Raw genomic sequence first — 20,238 nt, forward strand, 5'->3', positions numbered from 1 at the left:
TGGCATGAATTTAACTAATGCATCCATTGATTCTAATGCAGAAATCCATTGATTCTAATGCACCATGAAGCACCTGTGGAGGAAAGTTGACCATCTGGGCAAAAAATCAGGCAGTTAGTGGAGACCAATTGAATAGGGTGCTTTGGCTTTGTCATTCAAAATGTTCAGGCAAAAAAAAATCAACACCCCTTATTTATGAAGTTGATTCCTGCTTCCGTTTAAAGAAACTGAATTTAGTCTAAAATAAAGTAAGAAAAAAATCTGGAAGCAGAGAGGAAATAAGAGACATATCCAGGAATTTTAAGCAGAATGAGGTCATAGGAAGTTGTTGTTTTCCTGCATCTTTTTATTTTTTTTTGTAAGCAGGAAAATTCCACCCATGAAACAGATCAGTTGATCTTGCACCTGTGCTCCTGTGTCTGGCACTTATCTGGGTCAAGTTGGGAGAGCAGCCTCCGGTCCTGGAAATAAACAACCAACCCTGTCACTGGGACATACAGCACGTACAGCCATTCTTATTGCCAGACGTCCTCACCCAGCATCCGTCAGGGAGCAGGTTCCATGCCATTTAGGCAGCATACCAGATGGACAAAATCACACAGGGCCATCTGACCAAACTGCCTTTCCCTTCACACATCCATCTCCCAGGTCCAGATCCTTGAGGTACCTCCCTTGGTGTTCTTGTAAATGTATCCAATATGATTTGCTTTCAGAAGGGTTAAGAGAGCAGGCTTTGAATTCAGATGGCCTGGACTCTACTCTTATTGGAACGTTTCTAGGCATTTGCCTTAGGATAAATTACATAACCTGTCTGTGCCTCGGTTTACTCATCTGTAAATGGAAGATGCTAGCAACACCTACATCATAGGGTTCCTGGGAGGATTACATGAGATAACGCATGTAGAGCACAGTGCCTGGTCCTCTTAAGTGCTACAGAATAGGTGAATGGTGGTGAGATATCATCTCCCAGGGTTCTAGCCTTTTCTCTTGCACCATTCTAGGACAAGCCCTGACTTCAGAGTTGTACCGGGCAATTGCTATATAGCTAGAAATCCTGGTCTGGAGATGATTCTGTCCCACCACTGCCCACTGTGGGTACAGTGCTTTTAACCATGCACTCCCACAGGTGAGCACACGTAGGCTATGAGTGGCCCTCAGCCTGCCTCATCATGGACCTGTGTTATAATAAATATGTTTAATTGTGCTGTTTTCTTATAGAGGAAAGTCCTGATGTTAGTTACCTTGAAGTCAGACACCCAGAGAGAATCACAGGTTTTCAGATTAATTCATCGCTTGATTCTTATCCCTGAAGTCAAATCTCTGGATCTCTGGTTCTCACATTATAAATTTCAATGATTCTTTTTCTATATGGCCATGTCATTCATATCCTGTGTAATATGGGGAAACTGAGGTATGAATGACATCATTCAAAAAGCACCTGCAATTTTTCTTTGCCAAGCACTTACAGCTTTTTCTCATGTTGCTTTCAAAAAGTCATTGAAATATTGTTCATATATTTTGCAGATGAGGAAATGAATATTCAAATGCATTAGGTATCTTGTCCAAGTTCTTACAGCCAGAAAGTAGAGAAATGAATTTGAATTACAGATCTTCTACCTCTTGGCTTATGCTCTTTTCATGACACTGGGAATAAATGTCTGAACAAGCATGACTTCATGTTTCAACTATTTATCAAACACTTGTTTTCTACTAAGATCTTGCACTCACTCAGTGGGATCCCCTGAAGCCTGCTGATTATTTGTCCTTTGGCATTTATCACTCTCTGTGGGACCTTACTCTCCTATGGTAAAGTTTTATTGTTATTAAAAGTATTATTTGACAATAAATGTAGAAATCCTACAGATCGTACTCAACAACATGTCTAATGTCAGCACACAATGTCTAACAATCATTTATGAATACTTTATGTCAAACATAAGCAATAACCTAATTAAGGAAGGTATTTTTAATAAATTGACACTTTTTGACATAACCATATTTCAAGTGGCTCCATTGTTTTGTTTATTTATTTATTTATTTATTTATTTATTTATTTTTGGGAAAGGGTCTCACTCCGTTGCCCAGACTGGAGTGCAGTGGCAACATCATAGCTCACTACAGCCTCGACCTCTCTGGGCTCAAGCAATCCTCCCATCTCAGCTTCCCAAGTAGCTGGGACTACAGGTGTGTACCATCATGCCAGGCTAATTTTTCGTATTTTGTAGAGACGGGGTTTTGCCCGGTTGTCCGGGTTGGTCTCAAACTCCTGGGTGTTCCGCCCACCTTGGCCTCCCAAAGTGCTGGGATTATAGGCATGAGCCTCAAGTGGCTACTTTTTAGGGTTGAAATTTATATTGACTGTCAACTAGCTTCCCTAGTTAGTATTTGGGATCTGCTAACTAATTTCTATTACCATCCAACTTGTCAACATTTGTTGAAATATAACTGTCCTCACTTTTCTTGTGTGAACATTGAATACACTTTCAGACTAAATTTGGTTTATTACTTAATGTCTTATTCTTTATTAGAGTTAATAATATTTCTTAATACTTTGCCTTCCACAAATGAATAACTTGTTTGTGATGGCTACCTCTTTTTTTCTCTTAGCCTGTCACAGGTATTATGGATAAAAATTAGCACAGCTGGGCAAAAACAATGAAAGAAATACACTTGCCTGGGAAAGCTGGGGAGGGGTAAATGAATATAATTCAAAATACCATATATTTATTCAACACTGTTGGAATATATGTCCTGTTGGAAATGTAAAAGTGACATATGTTCTCTTCCTGGGTCTCAGACTTTTAGGATCTAGTTGAGGGAACTGGACTTATACACAAAATACAATTCAACAACATTATGAGCTAGAAAATCCATGAGCTAAAGTCTTTGGCAAAGACATTAGGTAACATGAGGAGTCAGGAAAAGGAGAAATTACTGTGGGCTGGAATGGTCTGGGAACATGAGATGGAGGAATTGGCTTGTTACTGGAGAAAGGATGAGGTTCAAAGAGATGGGGAAAAAAAAAGAGAGAAGAAAGAAAAGAAATGAGGAAAAACAAGTTGCCAGAAAGAACAAGGAAGAATAGAGGCAGGTAAGCAGTGGATTTTGCCCTAGGGAAGGTAATATAACTAGAGACGGCAGTTTCTAACAGGCCATGATGAATAAGATACACTTTAGCCCTCATTGGTACGTGCAGAAATTCAAATTTAGAAATTCAAGCTTACATGACAGTAAATATATGTTGGGGAAAAAATAACCGGTAAACATTTACATCAGCTATTTTTCCTAAAGAGAAAACTATTCCATGCTATGAAATATTTGTCACAATTCTGGTTTCAAAATACTTGCTCTACTTTTCCAAGCCACAAGAGGAAACATTTTCTCTGCCAACACTCTCTGACCTTAACCAGTTTCTCCACTACGTCTACTCTTAAGCTCTCTTTAGAGCTGTGTGTATCTCGTCTTTATGTAAACCTCCTAGATGATATACTTATGGAAATATTCAGGCAACTTTTTCATGAACTTTACCAGGAAAGACATTTCTAGCAGGAGAGCATGAATAGAAATGGACTCTTCCCCAGTCTCTGCTGGGTTCTGATTGTGGTCACTCTAACTATAAAAAGTGTGTAAAAATCATGAGCAGATTATTTCATTTCCTTGGGGTCCCTAAAAATTTCAAGGTATCTGTATTAGCACAGGAAGATTTAAATTGATTTCTCAACACATTCAGATATCTTATGAACTTTATTAAGATAAATTTCCTCCAGCATTCAGAAACTCATATATTACAGAATAAAAAATAAAGCAGAAAATTAGTGTACCTGGCTAAAAATGAGAGCAGGGTTCTATTTCATTTTGGAAAGTCACTAAGACAGTAATAATACCATTAATGATAAAATGTTAACATTAGTTAATTATTAGATGTGTTTTTGTATGCCAGCCACATAATATATACTTTTATATGTACCACCTACATTTCTAGATGTAAATGTGAGGGAATTATAGTAGTATCTACCTCGTATGATTGCTGGATGATTTAAATGAGCTGTTGTCTCAAAAACTTGGTACAGAAAGCAGAAACTTTTAGTTATTAAGATTCTTACTATTCCAATATTTGAATAAAACAGTGACCTGCTAAGAAATCCCAATAATATTCTGATACATCAAAACCTTCTGGCATTAGATGTTTCTAATCTAACATCTTCATATTAATTTTTTTATGTTTTGATTATCTACATTCAATAGTAAATGTGTTTCTAAACGCTGGATGCATTTTTAACTAAATGTGTTTTGTACCACATTTTGACAACTTTTGTTTTAACTATGATTCAGCTTATAACAAAACAAAACAATGCATCTTCTCTCCACTGTTAATAAGGTTAATGAAAAGTTGACTTATGAAAAAAATCCTAATTTATGCACGTTCTCATTGTTTTCCTTGCTAAGGATATTAGTACTTGACGATTCTGTAACAAAGAATTATCATGGGATGAAACTTTGATGCAAATATCTTATCAATACAATGTGCTTGATTTTACCTAGATGAGATTTTTCTTTTCTTCTTTCTTTTTTGAGACAGGGTTTTGCTGTGTTACCCAGGCTAGCCTCAAACCCCTGGCCCCTGGCCTCAAGTGATCCTCTCACCTCTGCCTCCCAAAGTGCTGGGTATTACAGATGTGAGTCACTGAATCCAGCCTCACTTAGATGGCTTTCTTAGTGAATTATTTTATCTGGTTCTAAAACTTTTTGACAATACTCTCAAATATTTATGGATTTTATAACATAATTTATGGATTACGTAGTTATGAATTTCATAAATGATTTTGTGGTATTGCCACAGATCATCACCATTATACAGGATGTATAACATAACCATGGTTTAATATATTTTCATAAACTATAGACCAAACAAAGACTGGTCAGGACCAGGGCACGCATGCATTTTATATGTGTGGTGCCTATTGGAATATGCCAGGCCTCCTGTGAAAAAAATCAGTAAGTGCTTATCTCATAGGACTAACGGCCCAACATTCCTGAAGTCACTACCACACTTTGCACTTATCTCCATGTGGAAATAGATAGCCACTGTTGAATTCTGGTGAGAACGACACGTCTGAAATCTCTCAGCTTCACAACCCTTATTACAGCCCTCAGAGAATCTTCTCACATAGCGCCAAACAACAACTTTAGGAAGTGATGTTCCTAGAATGAATCAATTTCTAAAATTAAAAATGAAAACAATGACAGGGAGAAGGGAGGGTCAGGGAGGAAAGGCTGATGCTACTAAAAGACAAAAGACAGTATAACCTCTTATGAGGATGGTCCAGACACTCAGGGAAATGCAGGAAGAAATAAAAGATAGGAGTTTGAACCACACTGTGATGGCTAACTTTATGTGTGGACCCGACTGATCTATGGGACACCCAGATAGCTTGTAAAGCACTATTTCTGGGTGCGTCAGCGAGGGTGTTTTTGGAAGAGACCAACACTTGAGTCGGTAGACTGAGTAAAGCAGATGGTCCTCACCAATGTGGGTGCACATTGTTTAATCTGTTGAGTGCCTGGATAGACAAAAAAGGCAAAAGAAGGGTGAATTCCCTTTCTCGTCTTAAGCTGGGACAGCCATCCTTTCCTACCCTCAGACATGAGAGGTTTGGATTCTTGGACCTTTGGTCCCAAGGGCTGACACTGGTGGCCACCTCTGGTTTCAGGTCTTTGGCCCCAGATTGTAAGTTACACCATCAGCTTCCTTGGTTCTTGGGCCTTGAGACTCAGGCTAAAATACACTACCAGCTTCCCTTGTTCTCTAGTGTAGGGACAGCAAATCATGAAACCTTCTGCCTCCGTAATCATATAAGTCAATTCCCGTAATAAATCTGTGCTTATATATCTGTAGCTTTCCTTTTGGTCTGTTTCTCCAAAGAACCTTAATGTACACACTATATGACCTAACCTGTAGTAATGATAACCTTATGCAGGTTTGAATAAGATGATGGTATTCTCAGTATCTGGGAGGTATGGGCTAGAGTGATGAACCACCACCATGAGCCTAGGACTGAGGAGATTTCTGAAATGTGGAATATTTGGTGTCAAAACCAGGAGATAATATAGCCATGTGGAAAACATGTAGAACTATCGTATGATTCAGCAACCCAACCACTGGGAATTTACCCAAAGGAAAGGAAACCAGTATATAAAAGAGAATCTGCACTCCCATGTTTATTGCAGCACTATTCTCAATAGCCTAGATATGGACTCAACCTAGGAGATTAGATGAATGGACAAAGAAAATGTGGCATATGTACACCATGAAATACTTATCAGCTATAAAAAAGAATTAGCCAAAGCAGTGGTGTGTGCCTGTCATCCCAGCTCCTTGGGAGGCTGAGGTGGGAGGATCTCGAGGCCAGAAGTTTGAGACCAGCCTGGGCAAAATAATAAGACTCGGTCTCTAAAACAATTTAAAAATAGGCCTTCCTTAAAAAAAGAATAAAATCATGTCATTCACGGCAAACATAGATGGGACTGGAGGATATTAATATTAAGTGAAATTAGCCAGGAACAGCAAGTTAAACCCCACATATTCTGATTCATATGCGGAAGCTAAAAAAACGTTGATCTCATAGAAGTAAAAAGTAGAACAGAGGATGCTGGAGACTAGAAAAGGTAGGGAGAAGGAAGGGAGAGGGAAAAATTTGTTAACAGGTACAAAAACAAAATTACAGTTAGTTAGGGAGAATTAATTCCAGCATCCTGTAGCACTATAGGATGACTATAGTTAATAATAATACTTTAATTAGTCTCAAATAGCTAGAAGGAGGATATTGAATGTTCCCAACACACACAAAAAAATGATAATGTATGAGATGATGGATATGGTAGTTATCCTGATCTGATCACTCTACATTATATGTATCAACACATCACTATGTACCCCACAAATATGTAGAATTTTTATTTGTCCATTTAAAAAAGATAACAAATTTAAAAATAAAATAAAAACTAAATTAGTGTTCCATGTAAACCTGGATGAACTGGTCACCCTACGTCTGCCCATCTAGACGGCTGGTCAAAGTTTCCCAGGCTCCACGTCAAGTTGTTCCACTGCTCACTGGAACTTCCCTAGTCAGGTTGGGCAAATAGTAATTTACAGCAATAGTGAATTTATCACTGACATTTCTTCAGTTCCCCTCTTTGGCATCTGCTTCTTCTTTTCTGTAATGCTGTTTGTTGAAATGCCCAACATTCTTTTTCTTCCCTAGAGCTATTCAGGGTGACCTTTCTTTTCACATTTTCCCATGCCACTTCCATTATATCAAAATAAAACAGTCCTGTGTGGCCACTGCTCATGACCTTGTTTCCTGCCATGTGAAGATAGGATCGGCTGCTCTTTCTTCTCCTCCTTTTTTTTCAGAGACAGGATCTCTCCCTGTCACCCAGACTGGAGTGCAATGGCACAGTCGTAGCTTGCTGCAGCCTCAAACTCCTGGACTTCCTCAGCCTTCTGAGTAGCTGGGACTACAGGTGCACACCACCATGCCTTCCTAATCTGATATATATATATATTATATATAAAATATATATATTATATATATAAAATATATATATTATATGTATAATATATATAATATATATTATAGAGATGGGGTCTTGCTCTGTCACCCAGGCTGAAGATCAGCTGCTCTTTCTAATCTGTGGTTAGATAAGATCTGTCTCCCAGGGGATAAAATACTACCTGGAATAAAGGTATCTTTAAAATAATCCCACAGAAGAAAACATTTTTATAGTATGACAGAGGCAGAGAAAACAGAGAATATTTGTTAAGGCAGGACTTTCACCACTCCCAGTACAATCATCTGTCTGTTACCTGCATACCTTACACGGGCTGGCACTGCTGGGGGTACAAAGTAGATGCCAAACTTCACAATGGTTAGATTCATGTTTAAAAAGCCATTGGATCAAACCTTTGTGAAAGTTTCCAGCTTTTTTCTGTTCCAAATATGTGTCCATTATAAAAGAATTTCAAGAGCATAATTGCCAAGATAGTCTATGTCCATGAGTATTTCAACATCTCTCATGAAATCTGTTCCCATCATTACTCAAGATATTGTATGAACAGTATTCCACATAAACTAGGTGCTCAATGATTGATTGGCCAATGGAAGGTCATTATTTAATGCACTACAATCTTTTATGCAAGGGGCCCACAGGAATCAGTATGATCCCATAGGAATCCTTTTCTTTTCCATTGAAAAAGAAACAGATAGTGGCTCGTATTAGGTTTCTTGTGTGTGTTGTGAGGTGGAAAGATATGAAAAGAAATTTGATCAGAGCATAAATCTGGGCCCATGGGATAGGAAAGAATGAGGGAATAAGGAAGAAAACACAGATTATAGACAGGAAAATCAAACCTATTAAAACTGATAATTTTCGAATACTAAAAATGTACATTCATTTGAACAAAAAGATTCTATAAAGCAAGATTTCTCTGTTCTTACCAGCACTACCATGCCCAAACTACCTTAGGAAATGAATAGCAGAGTCAAACTTAAAAGCACCTGAAATTTAAAACAAAAACCAATTTACATTTTATTTAAGAAAAGCAAACAGATGGGCCTGCTAACAATGTCAAAGTCTCGTTTACAAAGAGAAAAACAAATCTGGAACCTGAAGTCAAATGAGTTCAAAATAAAAAGCAAACCAATAAACAGAAACCAACATAAACAGAAGTTACTACCATCTCCCTCAGCCTGTGAAATTCTGGAACTTCTCTTTCTTTCTCCCCTTCTTCTTCTCTCACCTGGAAGACGAGCAGAGTGAACACATCAGGGGTTGTCAGTTCCCCAGATGGCACCACATTCATAAACCACCGACTCCAGGAGAATGTAGGAAGCTTAGTTAAGGCCAAAGTTCTCTTTGGATCTTCCTCATGGGCTTCAAGGCAAAAGAAAAAAAAGTTTGCTTGAGAATATCTTCGTATCTATTAGTTTGAACCATGCAAAATTACAGTTTTTATAGGTAAAATGAGTGCATATTGGCAATTTCAAATGATTAACCCTAATACATTATGCTTTTGGGTATAGAAATATTCAGATCTTAAACATATGCTGTTACATACAAAATCAGGTATATTCCTGCTTCTATAATTAAAGCAAAGAGAATTTCTTTTGGTCACTGCTCCTTCTGACATGAGGTATGAACCAAGTTCAGGAGCCCTAAAGGTCTGGGTCTGGGTCATTTCTCCACCTCTAACTTGTCCCGCTTTCTTGGTCGGTCATTGTGTTCTGAGCTGTCTCATAAAACATCTGCTATGACTTTACTTTCTCCTGATAGGGTGGCTTTCCATCATTGGCACTTCGTTGGCCTTATTGGTATGCTTTATACACTGGTTCTTGTTTCCAAATTGGCATTATTATTGTTATGATTCCTGCTGCTCTCCCACATTTCCCATCTTTCTCCTGATCTCTCTCACCTGTACATTTCTTACATTTTCTCCTGTGCTTCCTTCTTCCCATCATCATTGCCCAAGTGTGTCTTCTTTCTTCTCCTTGTCATATTTCCTTTGCCCGCTCTCACATATGCAGAGATGGCTCTTGGTTTTCCTTCTGAAATCTCATAGTTTGGAGGTAAACTTGTTAGCAAGGCCACTGAGAAGAGAACAAAAGGGAAACATAAGAGAAACCAAGTCACTATCTCTCTCATTTCCTCGTTTCTAGAAGTAAGACCCAAAGAACTCACTGTTTCAGTGCTTTCAGCTCAGGCCAAACTAGGGTGATCAAACTGAGCTTCTGAGTGCTGATCAAAACCTATAAAACCAAGTAGACAGACCATCTACAAATCTTCACTGTTAAATACCATAAAGAATGAAAAGGTCACTAATTGGTAAGACTATATGTGTGATAATTAAATTTATGCATCAACCTGGCTAGGCTAAAGGATGACCAGGTAGCTGGTAAAACATTATTCTGGGTGTGTCCATAAGAGTGTTTTCGGAAGAGATCAGCATTTGAATTGGTGAACTTAGTAAAGCAGACGACTCTCACCAATAAGGGCAGGCATCATCCAATCTGTCGAAAGCTTGAATAAAACAAAAAGAGGAAGGGAAAATTTGCTTCTTTTCTTCTTGATCTAGTATATCATCTTCTCCTGCCCTTGGATATGAGTGGGCCTTCAGACTTAAACCAGGAGTTACACCTTTGGCTTCCCTGGTTCTCAGTTCTTTGGACTTGGACTGAATTACACTGCCAGGTTTCCTGGTTCTCCAGATCTCCTGATCTCCAGATGGCAGATCGTGGGACTTCTTGGCCTCCATAATTGTGTGAGTCAATTTCCATTTTATTTACATATCCAGTCATGCATTGCTTAACAATGGAGATAGGTTCTGAGAAATGCATTGTTAAGTGATTTCATCATTGCGCAAACATCATAGAGTGTAACTACACAAACCTAGACAGCATAGACTACTACCCATCTAGGCTACATGGTATAGCCTGTAACCTCATGATAAGTATGTATAACATCATGATAAGTATGTATGTATCTACCATATCTAAATGTAGAAAAGATACACTAAAAATATGGTATAATCTTATGGGATCACCATCATATATGCAATCCTTTGTAGACTGAAATGTCATTGTGTAGTGCATGACTGTATATGCACACATACACAAACACACACAAATATACTATTGGTTCTTTTTCTCTGAAGAGCCCTAATACAATATGTTATACATTTATATTGACTCTATTTCAAAATTTATGGTTTTGGTGAAACATATGTGGAGATGGGGCATAGGTGTGTGAACTGGGATAGTGTCCTGCTGATGAATGGGTGGGAGGCATCATTTGGGACAAACCCAGGGCATCAGCTTATAGATATCAAGAGCTCAACAAGAGCACTTTATGGCAAAACCTCCCACAAGACCTCCCAGAAGTTGAGAAACTGCTAAAAGTTTCTTTATGACAGATGACATTTATGGATAAAATAGGGATTAGCAGGATTCTTTAAATACTTTCGAACACTAACCTTCATTTCTACCAGGCAGTGGGGCCCCAAGTGCAGGGCCATAGGAAGTACAAGTCTGGGAGATATTAGGCTGCACTGTCTGTAGAGAATCTGAAAAAATAATAGAGTCACTGAAATGCAGTTTGGTATAATTATTGCCATGCATCATAATTCTAAATCATACTAGTGGTCAAATACTCTTCCCTGAAAAAACATTTTATTGGTTTGAATTCTAAATAATTGTTGTGGTCACCACTGAGCTTTTAAATATATAAATACTTTCAAGTTTGCATATTTTTATTACCTGTTCCTTAACAAACATTGAATTCAACATGAAAATGATTATGGGAAACATTCGGGTATACAGTCCCTGACTCTTAAGGACTCAGGTAAATACTTAGGGTATTTCATGGCCCTAGTCTTTGGGGTACCACATGTTTCTTCTTCAAATCACAGATTCAAAATCAAGAATGATAACACAGTGATTGTGTAAACAAAATAACTGAACCAAAATTGCTTGCTTCTGTCATTCTATGGGACCACTGAGAGTTTTTACTTGTGCTTAAAATTTTGAATAGTAAAACAGAGTGTCAACTTCATGCTGGAATATTTTTGGCTTTTTAGACACAATTTTAAGTACATGAAGTATTTTTACAAGACTAAGTAACATCACTGAAATTACAGCTTTCTTCTTTTTAAAACTGGTATTTGTTATAAAACTAAAGAGCGAATCAAGAAAAGCATAATTATTACTGATTATTACAGGATTATTACTGAAAAAGAAATGTACGGAATAGAGGAGGAAGGAGTTAACAAATGATCCACTCTGGGTGTTGAAAACACCAATAAGCCTGCTTCCAGGAAGTGCCTAAGACAGAGCTGGCTCGGCTTGCTGGGTCACAGCATGTAAGGAAACTGCTGGGCTACATGCCACCGTCCTCAGTTGTCCAGATAGATAATCCCATAGCCCCATGGGGAAATAATCTTTAATTATGATATAGCTGACACCATTCAAAGCACTATGCTAAGTCCTTTATGTGAATTAACTTTTGTCAAATTTATTTTTCATAAATAACCCAAATATGTATACCACTATTATCCTACCTTAAAGAGGAGAAACTGAGCTCCTAAAGTTTAAATATCTAACCCAAGTTAAGACTGCTAGTCACCCTAGGCTATTAACTCAGGCAGTCTAACTCAGGTATAATAACATTATGCTACTGTTTGCAGCTTTGACAATGCCTGAATTATAGCGTCATGCTATCTAACTAAAAAGCTAAGGGAAATAAAATGAGCCATAGGGCTCAATTTCATAAAAGGAGAGAAAATACTGGGGAAAAGTGATAATGCAGAGTTTAAAATATTTTTGTAAAAGTGCCAGAGATTGAGTATAACAAGTGTGACCAAAAAAAAAAAAAAAAAAAGAAGAAGGTAAAAAAAAAGAGGGAGGTCTGAGAAATAGAAATATCAGAGGAAGGAAATAAAGGAGGGTGAGAGTAAATTCTCTTTTAGCATTCAGATTCCACAGATTCCACAAATCACATTTCTTTTTTTACCAACTAAGGAAAAATAACACTTGACCTAACATTTCATTGCAGTTAGCTAAAGGATGCTAGAAAAACTGTGTTTCAGTGGTTTGCTCTAATTTCTTCAGGAATAGAGAAAAGTGACAAAAAGATCAGAGAAGAGAAGAAAGGAAACTATCAGAAAAATACAGAATTGGAGTAGGATATAACATATTTGGGTTGAAGGTAAAATTTTATATTGTAATCTTAAGTATCTTGCTACTTCAGTTTGGTCCCTGGAACAGCAGCATCGGAATCTGCCGAGGGCTTGTTAAAAAGGCAGAATCTCAGGTCCCATCCCAGACTCACTGAATCAGAATATAAATACTGACAAGATGCCCCGGGATTCATATGCACAGTAGAGCTGGCGAAGTTCCATTGTAGCCTGTGATTGTTTTCTGCAACTTAGTATTTCTGAGTTTTCCCAAGGAAGAAAATCCAGGCCTTAGCTTCTGGCAGACTTGTGTTTCTCCTTTACTTACTAGCTGCATGACTCATGAGCAAGGAAATCAAACTTTATGTGCCTGAGTTTCCTCATCTATAAAATGGAGACTATAATAATCATCTCCTAGGCTTGTTTTGAGGATGTTCAATAAATGCTCCTTTCATTCCTCTATTTACAGACCTGCCGCAGACAATTCTGCTAGCAGCCTTTGTGCTATTATCTGTTTTCTAAACTTAGTAATTGAGTGTGATCTGGAGACTAAACTCTGAAATAAATAAGCTGATTATTTATTTATTTTCTCAAAACAACAGAATACGATTTAGCAAATTACTTCTTAAGATACTATTTTACATTTCTATATTCTCCTACCCTGAGTTGATGTGTGAGCCGTATGTCACTTTCATAAAGCCAGGTATACATTATGGACAGGTAAGTAAAAAACATATTATTTATTCTACGTTTTTGTCCAAGAATTTTAAATTTCAACTGTTGCGCGTGTGTTGGTAATGTAAAACAAACTCAGTACAGTAGTATTCAGTACAGTATTTAAGCCCCTGTACTTAAACATATTCCTCGTACCAATGAAGTTACATGAAAAGCAAATTTGTGTGAGATATCGTAGATGGAAGTAAATTAGTCTTTATGTTCCCCACAAATTGAAATGCATTTCAAAAACTCTGTGTGTGTATGTGTGTGTGTGACAGAGTGTGTGTGAGAGAGAGACAGAGATACGCTTTGGTTGCCTCCATAAGCTGGCTGCTATGATTAATAAGACCAAGTTTTCTAAAGAAAATGAGATCATAACAAAAGCCCTCTTTATGCCTATCTTTTATCAGGGGCAAAAAGGAAAGAGACAAAACAGCATGAAATGATGAGACCAAGTGATGAAAATTCATTCACAATGATTGCTTTCAAGAGTAATTTCTCTTGGGTAATTCAGCAGCCTGTTACTATGGCTCTCTGGAGTGATAACTAATGTAAATGAAGCCTCTAAAAGTGGATTATCCTGACAAGAATATACTCAGCCAATAATGCAACAGAAATCCATTCAAAGCATTCGGGAAAAATTCAAAAGAATAAATATTCTTTTTTTTTTTTTTAAAGTTAATGACCTACGATCCATTTCTTCCCTGACTAACAAGCAGCAAGCACTTAAAAATATCCAGCCAGGATGAAATAGAAACTCACCTGACTTGTTAATATTTTTGTTTGGTCCCAGGGACTCAGATTCTAAGCCAAATTCTTTGAATGATCTTGGCAAATGTCTCGAATTATTTTTGCCAACTTTTCTTTATCTTGGAAAAAAAGTTTCATGAATGGGTGTCAAAATTGATTAGTTTTAAAAACCTTTCTTGCAGATACATATGGCACCCTAAAACTGTATTAGAAAAAAAGTAAGTACTCTGTAGTGTGAAAAATTCTTAAAGGACACCCTCTTTTACAAACTCACAAAAACAGCCTTTGGAATACCCACATGAAGTAGCTGTTGTTATTGCTTTCTATATACCTACATCTTGTCTATTATAAAAAGACTGGTTTTTGGCAGGTGTGGTGGCTCACACCTGTAATTCCAGCACTTTGGGAGGCCAAGGCGGGCGGATCACCTGAGATCAGGAGTTCAGGACCAGCCTGATCAATATGGTGAAACCCAGTCTTTACTAAAAATACAAAAATCACCCGGGTGTGGTGACGGGCACCTGTAGTCCCAGCTACTCGGGTAGCTGAGGCAGGAGAATCACTTGAACTCAGGAGTCAGAGGTTGCAGTGAGCTGAGATCATGCCACTGCACTCCAGCCTGGGTGACAGAGCAAGACTCCATCTCAAAAAAAAAAAAACCAAAAAAAAAAAGACTGGTTTTTCAACAGCTATTCCCACCCCTCTGCATGGAAATATTCACCCAGTCAATTGTTTTCCTAGTTTGGGTAATGGCCCTCTGGGCAGGACTGGAGTGGGGCACACAGGAGCAGCTGCAAACTATGTTTAGAAGCATGTCTGGGAAATGTCATGCAAGAAAAGACATATTTAAAGGTAGGCTTTGCATGAATGGAAAAGGAGAGTAATTCTATGTAGAGCAGAGCCTCTTACTTGCAGTGAGAGAAGCAAAAGTGGGGAAGCAAGAGGAATTATGCTTTTCATCAGCCAAATTTGCAGGTAGGAGGATTGGCTCAGTCATCTTGGCTGAGGCTCATGAAACCAGGTGTAAAGAAAGTGGACTAGATTAATTTCATCCATTACAGGAAGAGGAGCCATGAAAGATAATCCAGAAATCATTGGGATTTGATGGTAGAAGGTATTTTGGGACTATTCCATTTGAAATGAGAAGGTACCTGACATTCTTTGAATTCCTTTCAAGCAAAGGATTAAATTTACCCATGAGTTGACTCAGAAAAAACATAAAAAGTATTGTTGCTCTGCTCAGAGTTTTATCTAACTCATTCTCACTTCTTATTCCATGATGAAATGACATAAATGAGGTTTTTTATTGTTGTTGTTGTTGTTTTCTGGACACAAGGCAAGGCAGCTACCTGGGCAGAGCTGTTTTATTTCTCTATGCCGTGGGGAGAAATTGGTTAATTGGCCATGGAAGGCAGTCATTAAGATGTTCCCATGTGAGTGAACTTTCCAGGGTTCCCAGCTTCTGCATCCTTCCCTGTCCCTCATTTCCATTGTTGGTGATGACAGTGTCTCTCCCATCAGCCTCATGAAGTTCTCTCTCATTTATTAAAATTTGCTTTCAGGAAAAATTTTGAAAATGTGTCCAGTAATGCCTGATTGGCCCCTTATCCTAAAGGCTTAAACTGGAGGAAGGAAGCTAAACTGAGAATCTTGCAAATCATTGAGCCAAAAACGTATTAATAGCAAGATCTATCATTTATTGACTAGTATGTGGCAGGCAGTGCCCTTTTATTTAGGCAGGGAGAGTTGATGGGGGGGGTGGGGTTCACACATCTTAAAGAGGTGCTATCTCCTCCTATATAAATCATGTAAGTCAAGAGAGTAAGGAATTGTCTTTGTTTGGTTATATTCAGGGGATTAGAGTATACAGTAGAAGATCCCAAGAAATCTTGGGATCATTTTAGACTAAGAAATGCCAATACCGCCGGGCGCGGTGGCTCACGCCTGTAATCCCAGCACTTTGAGAGGCCGAGGTGGGCGGATCACAAGGTCAGGAGATTGAGACCGTCCTGGCTAACGTGGTGAAACCCTGTCTCTACTAAAAATACAAAAAATTAGCCGGGCGTGGTGGTGGGCGCCTGTAGTCCCAGCTACTCGGGAGGCGGAGGCAGGAGAATGGTGTGAACCCAGGAGGCGGAGCTTGCAGTCAGCCGAGATTGCCCCAGTGCACTCCAGCCTGGGCGACAGAACGAGACTCCGTCTCAGAACAAAACAAAAGGAAATGCCAATACCAGCAGAAAGAGAGCCAAATCATGAACATAAGCTAAACAAATGTTGGCAGTGTAGCCTAGTGGTTAAGAGAGCAGACTCTTAACTAGAACACTGCACTCCATGTCCTCACTGCAGACCCTCACTGTGGGGTTCTAATTAACCCCTGTTACTTACCAGTGGCAGTCTTAAGGCATTCCTTAAGTTTGTTGTGCCCCAATTTGTTCATCTGTAGAAGGGGTAGGATGACAGTAGTGTTTACTTTATAGGCTTACTGTGAGCATTAAATGAGTTACTACTGTATTTGTAAAGTGCTTAAAATGCTGCTCCAAAAGAGTTTGTTAAACACTTAAGAACTGATTTACTTGCATCTAAACTGACAGCTCTCAATAACTGGAAATGATCAAGCATAGGCCCTGGAATATAAGCGGGTCTACATGAAGGCAAAAATGTTCGTTTCTTTTGTTCAGCCCTGTGCCTAGATCAATATCTAGTGATCATCTCTCAAGAAATATTGTTGAATGAATCAATGAACCTACCGAGGTAGTTACATAAAAGAGTTCTGCATGAGTACAAATCTGGGCAAAGTGACCTCCAAGGAAATTTCCACTTTTAGATTCTGTGATTTCCTTAAGGAACTGATAAATTGGTGTGATACAATGTAAAAAAATGTGCCTATATGATTTGAGAAAAACTTATTTTCTCTCCCTCTTTTTTCCTTCCTTCCTTCCTCCCTCCCTTCCTTCCTTCCTCCCTCCCTTCCTTCCTTCTCTTTCTTCTTTTCTTTCTTTCTTTCTTTCTGTCTTTCTTTCTTTCTCTTTCTTTCTTCTCTTCTCTTTCCTTTCTTTCTTCCTTTCTTTCTTTCTGCCTTTCTTTCTCTCTTTCTTTCTTCTCTGTCCTGTCTTTCTTCCTTTCTTTCTTTCTGCCTTTCTTTCTCTTTGTTTTTCTTTCTTTCCTTCTTTTTTCCGTTAAGCAGACCATGTCTGTTAGATGAATGCCTTTTTCTAGTTAAAAGGTTAAACAGGAAAGTGAAGCACAATTATCAAGGGTCTCCAGTCATCTCCACATGTTCCTAATCATTATCTTCTTTTACAGTTTCATATCTCCAGGCCTTTCACTGGGTCAGGTTGGCATTTCGCTGCCCTTTATGTGTGTGACAAGTGAAAATAAGGAAAGAAAAAAACTCAAGTGAAGAAAATCAGAATCTGCGCAGCAGTTCCTGGGCGTTTCAGCTGCTTCCCACATCACCTGCCTCATCAAGCCCCAGCATCCATCTCCTTGCTCATCTTACACCCTGTGTGCATGACAGGCCCACCATTCATTTATCAGAGCAAAGGCTCTCCCACTATTCTGGTTCACCCCCCTACTTAGCCAGATATACAAGAATATCTGCACAGATGACCTGCCTCACCTGGGAGCTCAGAGGAGCTCAGATTCCATTACTATCGCACCAAGGACAGATCTCCCAGCAAGAATGACAGAAAAGACTAACTGCCCCCAAAATCTCCCTTCCAAAACACAGTTCTCCTAATTCTCCCAGGAAACCAGAATGTGACTGCTCACCTCTCTGAGGACTTGAAAACAATTGGCCATTTCAGCTATTTAAATCAACTTTAAAAAATCCAACCGCCAAAATATTAAACCATTTTGGTTGGAATGATAACATAACTAACCTGCTGACAGCTGCTTCTGCTATGTGCAAAAATGGAAAAAAAATACTTCTAATCAGGTCAAATCACTCTACCTTTGGGATTCTAAATTTACTCATATTCTCAAAGAAATATATTCAGTCATAGTGGGGAAAATAGGATTATTCCTTTAGCTCGATAAGCAACCAGAAGTTCTTCCTTCAAATCTTGACATTTAATCAATCAGAAATTGATTTTTGGAAAACTGTTTCCTATGAAGCTATCTCTGCCTGAAGGATTTTTCTTTTACAATCCAGACTATAGAAGGAAATTCACAACCTGGACTTTCACCTCCATTGGTCAGAGTTTTACTGACCAATTCCCACCTCTGCCTTACACCTAACGGAAGTTTATGCCTCTGTTTTCTCTTCACATACCCCAACAGTTACAAATGGTTGTTATTATTAAGCATCTTTTATTTTGTGGCCTCTGATTATATGGTCCCCTAAATTTTGACCTAATCACAAAAGATTGGTAAAATTTTTTAACATATTAATAATATTTTGTTTATGTGTCAATATCTTAGCATGTATCAATTAAGACAGAGGTCTTAACGTTCTCTTTCTGAAAGAGAATATTAGGATTCAGAGATATTAAGAGATTCTCCCAGGATCACAGTTAGGTAACAGAGCTGGATTTTAGTCCAGGTCTGTCTACAGCTCTAACGTATATACACCCTTTGTATAACATGTCACGAATTCAGCATAAAGGGATCTTCAGTGATCTAAGTCAGGGGTCAGCAACCTTTTCTAAAAAGGACCAAATAGTAATATTTCAGGCTTTGTGGACCCTATGGTCTCTATCATAACTGTTCAAATCACCATGTAGTGTAAAAGGAGCCATAAGCAAAATATAAACTAACGAATGTGGCTGTTTTATGGGATTTTTTTTAACTCTTTATTTACAAAAGCAGGTGGCAAATCAGAACTCACTTATGGGCCATAGTTCTCTGACCCCTGATCTGAGAAAATCTTATATTTATGGACAACATTTAGACTGTGACTTGCCAAGTAGGAACAAGAAGCTCTGTCAACTGAAGATCAAGGCTGGAGTTCTGAAAGCAAAGAGCTGTCTGGTGTTAATGATAAGTGAAATAGTTAAAGTTAGAAGATCCCAGTTATAAGAAGCACAAAGAATAATGACCATAGACTCCTGAACAAGAATGTCTGGACTTCTGGCTTAGGCACTCTGGTTGTATGGTCCAGGCCAAGTTACCTAATCTCTCCAGGCCTCCATTTTCTTATCATTAAATGAAGATAATAAAAGTATTTTCCTCAGAGAGCTGTAAGAATAAAATGAGCTAACCCATGTCAAGCACATAGAATAGGGCCCAGCCTGTATTAATTTATCAATAAATGCCAGCTACATATTAGTTCTCTATATTTTTATTCATTATCATAAAATGTTTATCTACAGATTGGCATTGTAAGGATGGAGTTAAAATTGTATGTATGTGAAGGGAAATTATTCCTGTTACTATTGATCTGCATCACATTACCCCAAATTTGATGGCTTAAAGTAACAACATTCATTTTGCAAACAAATTTGAAATTTGAGGAGGGCTTGTCTGGGAAGACTTGTCTCTGCTCTATGTGATATCAGCAGGGGGAGGCTTGACGGACTGGCACATGCCCTTCCAGAATGGCCCACTCACATGCCTGCCAAGTTGGTGCTGGCTCTTGGCTGGGAGCTCAGCTGGGGCTGAGTGCTAGGGTCCCTGGGAGGTTCCTTGTGGCCTGAACTTCCTCACCACAAGGCGGCTGTGGTGCGAGAGTGAGCATTTCAAGATAGAGCCAAGATGACACTGTATTACTGTGTAAGACCCAGCCTGGGAATTAATGTAGCCTCACTTCCATCCCACTCTATTTTTAAAAAGTGAATTATTAAGGTCACCCCATATTCAAGGGGATAGGAATTAGACTTCATCTGTATTAAGAAAAATGTTTTTAAAAATTGTAGACATGTTTTAAAATTCTAAAGTCCACTTACTGGCTGCAGATTATTTATATATACATGCAAGATACACTCCTACATTCTCTTCTTAGAAGGCTCAGTTGCAGGTACAGATGAAGCCCTTCAAGTGAGATTTCTTATGTATTTATCCTCTCAATCTGAAGACTTGTAAACTAAGAGACAAGTTATTTGCAA

At 38.4% G+C, this 20,238-nt stretch overlaps 2 long non-coding RNA genes across 2 annotated transcripts; one reads left to right on the plus strand and one right to left on the minus strand.

Annotated features, from left to right (window-relative positions):
• Window positions 1-8,559: 8,559 nt before the first annotated feature.
• Window positions 8,560-17,516, minus strand: CLLU1-AS1 (CLLU1 antisense RNA 1). The gene is made up of 4 exons (XR_004665540.4): window positions 16,580-17,516; window positions 11,030-11,119; window positions 9,473-9,647; window positions 8,560-8,934 (listed from the first exon to the last, which is right to left on the minus strand). It is a non-coding gene; the product is annotated as a CLLU1 antisense RNA 1 (long non-coding RNA).
• LOC130540637 (uncharacterized) lies at window positions 10,005-19,466 on the plus strand. The gene is made up of 3 exons (XR_008954627.1): window positions 10,005-10,318; window positions 13,855-14,412; window positions 17,498-19,466. It is a non-coding gene; the product is annotated as an uncharacterized LOC130540637 (long non-coding RNA).
• Window positions 19,467-20,238: the final 772 nt, after the last annotated feature.

Source organism: Pan paniscus, chromosome 10 (assembly GCF_029289425.2).
Source record: "Pan paniscus chromosome 10, NHGRI_mPanPan1-v2.0_pri, whole genome shotgun sequence".
In the NCBI taxonomy this organism is placed as follows: Eukaryota; Metazoa; Chordata; class Mammalia; order Primates; family Hominidae; genus Pan; species Pan paniscus.